Source organism: Gavialis gangeticus, unplaced genomic scaffold (assembly GCF_001723915.1).
Source record: "Gavialis gangeticus isolate Ggan-Ray unplaced genomic scaffold, GavGan_comp1, whole genome shotgun sequence".
NCBI classification, from domain to species: domain Eukaryota; kingdom Metazoa; phylum Chordata; order Crocodylia; family Gavialidae; genus Gavialis; species Gavialis gangeticus.
The window spans coordinates 31,257,598-31,263,755 of NW_017728998.1; the positions used below are offsets into that span (position 1 = coordinate 31,257,598).

General features: G+C 38.3%; 1 protein-coding gene across 3 annotated transcripts in view; it reads right to left on the reverse strand.

Moving 5' to 3' along the window:
• The window catches only part of ZNF423 (zinc finger protein 423), a 382,482-nt gene that overhangs the window by 277,928 nt on the left and 98,396 nt on the right, over positions 1 to 6,158 (reverse strand). The window contains exon 1 of one of the 3 annotated variants that reach the window (XM_019505681.1): positions 6,042 to 6,101. The exons of the other annotated variants lie outside the window; for them this stretch is intronic. The gene's annotated coding sequence lies outside the window, so the exon portion shown is untranslated. Of the gene's footprint in view, positions 1 to 6,041; positions 6,102 to 6,158 lie in introns of those variants that run through there. 3 annotated transcript variants of the gene reach the window in all.

The following is a 6,158-nucleotide window of genomic DNA, read 5'->3' on the forward strand; positions in this document are numbered from 1 at the left end:
GGGGGGAGGAATTATGGTCCTGAGTGTATGTTACACAGTGCTGATGTTTCTGTATATTTTACCAGTTCCCTCCCTGCCGCCCATTGGCCCCTATGATTTTCTATATAAGAGTGGGAACTCTCCCTTCCTTCTTGTGCCAGGTCCTGGGGCTGCAGCGTTGGCACAGTAGGAAGGAATACAGCAATGTTTGGCTTAAGGAAGAAAAAAAGAGGGTGTAGAACTAAAAGAATATTGGAACATAAAAATCTTCCCTAAAAAGTGCCCATCAAAGTACCTGACAGCCCTGTTATAACCAAGTAAGAAGTCATGGGAACATACTCCTCTTCTGAAACACAAGCTACAAATTAACCTAGATGGGAGGCACTGCACAGAGCTGCAGAGAGCAAAAGGAGTGACCATCATCTTATATACTGTGGTTGGTCTCAAACAAAAAGCTACTACTTTTACTCTCTTTTTTTAAAGGAGAAACTTAAAAAATGTGCACTTGTAAAAGGAAGTGGCACAGTGTACAAAACCAACACATGGTGGTAGCTCTGTTCCTGGCAAAATACCATAAGCCTGTTTTGAATAACTGCCAGCAGAGTTATGCATGGCCCAAGGACAGAAAGAGGAGGCCTAACACCCTACCTTCAGACATCACTATAACAGAGCAGCTTGCTCTACACATGAAGCTTTCTACTCTCTTACTGCAAAGTACAACCCTCCTTCTGACATAATGAAGTCTGTGAGACTGCCCCTGCTGTCCCCAGCTGAGCCCATCTCAGGTGGGACAGGAGAAGCTCTGGAGGTTACCCCTCCCCCAAGTCAGCTGGGGGAAGCAAAAGTGGGGGAGAGAAGGGAAGTGATATTCAGCTGGGCATGGAGAAGGAGGGAGGGGATGCCAAGTGCAGAGAGGAGGGTGGTTCTTACCTGATTTGGGGGCTCAAAAAAAGTCTTCAGCTGCTGCTCCTGCAGTGTGGTCCAAAATAGGAGTGTGACCGTGCCACTGCATCACTTCTGGATCCACTCCCAAGTGCATCCACTCCTTCCAAAAGAAGGAGAGAGTAGGATTCCAAGCTTCTGCATGGGGACATGGCTTGGAAACTAGGCCTAGCTGCTCCATAGGATCAGAAAGATCTGTAGGTTCTTTCAAACCCCCAGAGAGACAGGTCAGGTGATTTGAAAGGACTGGGGTGGGGATAGGGAAAAACACTCAAGTAAGACAAATGAAATGAGGTGGAAACTTAATTTAAACCTTGATGCACACATTCAGCTATAACACTTAAGCAGGTAAACACTGAAATAATATAGCATGGCATGAATGTTATAACTGCACAGCCACAATTCTGCAACTTAAGGTCTTCTATTGAAAGTGGTTTATATCATGAGGAAGGATCCTGACAATATTTCTAAATACTAACTTACTCTTTTGACACCGGTGGAATGGTGTGCTGAAACAAAAGAATTCTGTATGAATCTCAAATACATATTACACACTGAGTTATAACGGATGTCTATTCCAAAAATTCAAAGTGCTACTGGATGAGAATTTTATGGTTCCCAGTGTCTAAGTTTGTGTCGTAACCTCTAGGGTATTTAAGGCTACCTTTGTATAAAGATAACAAAAGGACAATCTAGAGCTACCCCCAGGGAAAAGACAGAAAAGTCCAGCCTTCTAGGTTCACTCAGTTTCTAGGGAAAACACAGAATCTTATTTCACTTGCCCCAGACGATTTTGTTCAAATCCCCAAGCCCTTCAGGTCTGGCTAACAAGAAACTTCCCAGTAAACCCCTGTATAAAAATGCTTTTCATAAGTCTTTAAAAATGCCTTAAATTCTCTATATATTTAGTAAGACTTTTACTTCTTTAAAATGTCCCTTGTTGCTCCTCGAGATAATGCTCTAGTGATATATTACAACAGCAATGCAGTACTGCAAAGCAATGGGATAGCCAGACAAATATTAAATCTTATTTTTCTCTTGGCTTAAAAGAAGCAGAAAACCTTTTTATAGCCAGAGCTCTTGATGCTTCTCTGTCCTCCCACTGGAAGCCCAGCCCGACCTACTCTCCAAGATGCTTTCTGTATTAGATGTGGGAGCGGCAGTACAAGCTTGCAAGTGTGGCAATTGCTGTTAACAGGGGAAAGCAGGGTGAATGAGTACTGAACTGTGCTTTTCCTCTGGGACACAAAACATATCTGTCTATTAAACAACAAAACATTACTGATCTGTTCCTTAACAGAAACCTAAGCCCCAAAGATGAAGAAAGAGAAAAGGAGGTTTTTGTTGTTGCTTTTTTAAATGAAGACCAAAAATGTTTATAGAAAAATGAGGAGCAAGAAAATATATATATTCCTTTTGCTAGATCACAGGCTGACACAAAGAGATTATTTTCCATATCATCAGAGCAGCCTCTGCCTCATCATATATTCTGTTGATTCTTTAAGTTGGTGCATGCAGCCTTTAAATTATGACAATAATGTTATTTATAAAACAATTACAAGTCCTTTTTAAAGAGATTCCCCATGAATACTGCAAGAAGGACTGAACTTCTGTAAAATCTTTGACCAGAGGCTTGATTAGCACTGGGTAGCTAACTTGAAAGAAGGGCTTCTAATTTCCAGCCTTTAGAAAGTAAAATCTTACATAATAGATAGACACCTAGCTGCATTAAAAAAGCTAAATCCCTGTGGTAAGTAATCAGTAGGACACAAAACAATGTGGCCACTTGACTTCCATTGACAAGATGCACATGGGTAAGTCTCCACATGTTGCATTAAATAACTCTTACAAATCAATGATTTGTAAACATCCTCCGAGCTCTACACAGAAAGCTTGACAATGTGCTAATTGTTTAAAATCTTAGTCATTTTAGTGACATTCTAGTATTGTGATACTTTGAAAGCTACAATTCAAGAGGATTCTAGTTCAATCTTTCCAAAATATTTTCAATTTACAAATTACCAAACTATATAATTAAGAAAGCCAGTCCAGGAGGCACTGAAGTCTACATACTGATTCTTTAAACCCGCTGAGCTGGCTGTTATGGTTGTGGAAAGCTGACTGGCTCTGCATCACCTACCCTGGAGAGATCATAAACTCCACAGGACTGGAGCTTGTAAACTCTGCAGCCCTCAACTGAACACCAGCCCCACTTCTTCAGAGCTTGAATACAACTGGAACTCCAGTCACACTTCAGGGGACACAACCAGCATATGGCATAGCTGAGAAATTGGGTTAGCTGGGGTTCAGATAGCTGATGACACAAAAATGCTTTGGAAAATAAATTTTTAGAAAAGGATGAAAACACAACTCTAATTGAGTGGTTATAGCTTTGGAAACACCACTCCTAAAATTTATGGTAAATTAACAATGATATTTTTATAAATTATGATTTATTCTGAAAAAAATCTATTTTCTGTGCAAATTCAATTAAAAAAGATTGGATGCTAAATAAGTCCTATCTCTACCAGGAAAAGTTTGCTGACATAGCAATCCTGGAAAAACTTCCCGGTATAAACTTACACCAGCAACAACAACAAAAACGTGCTTTACCAGTAAACCTTACTGTCTGGGAGCAAGATATGCTATACCAACAAAAGCACTTTTAGGCTCAAGTGTATTTTGAACAAAACTATCCCCTGTCTTTGCAGTGGCAGGACTTTGAGAGTGTTCGTCCCCCTGCTTTACCAGTGGCAAATTAAAGCGTGTTTTGATGTTTCAGATACTGTGCTTGGTGAGGGCTCTTCCTAAAGTTTAAGAAGAAATTAGACAAATACTTGTCTAGAATGGGTCCGCTAGAGATGATCCTGCCTTGAAACACCTGACTGACACTTCTGTCTCAGCAAAAGTTTCACTGTAGATCTAAAAAGCTTCAGTAGAAGAAAGAGGTAAAACACAAGTCACAACAGAATTTTTCTTAAGTCACACCATGAATGTCTGCACATACACAGACATACAAATACATATAAACATGAAAAGAAAGATAAGGAAGGTGTCAATTTAAAGCCTCTGGCAATGTTCACAGTTAACAAGTCTAGTTTAGGAACTTTTTTTTTAGGGGAGATAAGGAATGCTGTTGATTTGGGCTTGGGAAATGTGGGCACGAAATGAGAAGTTGAAGCATGATTTTCTCCCTGTTTATTGAGGTTCTATATCACACTACTGAAGCTAATGCAAACAGGAAGATCATAAAAGAACATAATGAAAGTCTTGCACACTGGGACTGAGAGACTGGTTTCAGTTACTGAATATAGCTTTGGAGGCACACCACACAAGAGTGAGTAACTCCACAGTATTACACCACTATATATTATGGCTTTTTATGCTTTTTTTTCCTGTGTTGCTATTTAGGCGGCAACCTACTGCCCCATGTATTGTACCCTATCCAATAGAGCTTTAAAAGCACAGAAGATTAAAACTAACTTCTACTAACTGTGTTTAAAGAAATATCTGCCATTTCCTTAGATGCCACATAAACAAACAGACATAATATATGTAAACACACATTTGTAACATACATGATTACCCAGGTCTAAGGGTCTTAAACAAGAGCTTAATTTTCCAGTAGTAACAGGATAAACTGTTACCTAGTATTTCAATCACAGCTATGAATGAGGAATTTACTAATTTGGGAAAGTTCTTTCACAGGATCTCTCTTACACCTGCAGTATATTCACTAACACCATCCAGAAGAACTAAATGAACACCCCTTGAAGTGGAGAGACTCTTTTCTTACACTTCAACCTTGTGTTAAATTTAATATAATTCAAGATTTTTGATAGATAACATTGGTTACTCCACTCCACTGCTGCTTGAGACTAAGGTCAAGCAAGAGAGGCTGAGAGTGCTCTTTTCATGCACTGTTAGCTCCAGGCACAAAGGGGCCTTCTGCATCACAGTCAGGGGTTTTCAGCAGCAGCGATATTCGCTATCAAAGAATAGTGAAAACACAAATCGCTCCAAACAGCCATAGTGGAGAAGATGTACCCAGAACAACATACAATGTTTTGTATAAAATGATACACCACAATGTACCAAAACAAAAACAGTTTGCCTTAAAGACAAGCCAGGTTCTGAGTCTGGTGAGAAAAATTCCTGTAAACTATTTCTCAATTATTTTTATAGAATCTATAGTGGATGTGGGGATTTACTTGCACCGTTTATTCTCATTTCAGAGTTCATTTCCTATCTATATTCCTAAATCTTGTGTGTTACTTCTAATAAAATATAATGTGTTTCTAAAGAGTAGATGTAAAGTTATTTTTTGTTGTTTTGGCTTAAACATCAAAATAAATTATATGCAAAATGCATGTTCTGAGAATTCCACATATATTATACGTAAAATACATAAAATGTGTATTAAAATAACACAATACAGAGTAGAAGGAGAGCATCAGTCTAGATAAACAATTGCCCCTTCACCTTACAATCAAACTATTCTAACATTGTCTTGAAGTATATAACGTTGTCAGTATACATTACCCAAACACAGCCAAACTTGCTTAATTCAATTTAGCTTTTGAGCCCATTTCATTCAAATGTTCAGTGTAATATAAATTAACAGGTCCTAGACATATATTTAGTATACAGACTTTCAAACATACAAAGACTGGTTAAGACGTTACATCTTTCTAAACTACTGATATACCAAACATATTCACGAGATCAGACATTCCTTTGCAATTTCTTCCAAGAAGAGAAATACACACATTCCAATTGAAATTGAAGTTTAAAATTCCTATTAAAGTAGCTTTTATGTAATTAGATTGGAATGAATGTGCAACAGTGCCCATTGCAGGAAACTTCAAAGCAGTTATACTAAAGAAATCACGGCCCATTTCAATGTGCCCACAAGAAGAAAGAATGGCTCTCTAGAGAATAAGAGTATATTAGTCTCTGTATGTAATAGATTTTATTGACCATATGGAACTGATATAAAAATTGTGTTGCAGTGGGTAGTCTTGGATTTGAGACAGGAATGTGACACAAAATACAGTTCCTATAAAAAGCCTGGCAGCTTTCTAGCAGCCTTTGCAATCAGAAGAACCTAAAACATTTACCTGATTGAGTCACTGATGAGTCCCAGTTCAAAGCAAAATCTGAAGATTCACCCTCTTCAACTGAAAGAAATAAAATACAATTGTGATTTCTAAAAAAAAAACTTGGAAAAACAAGCA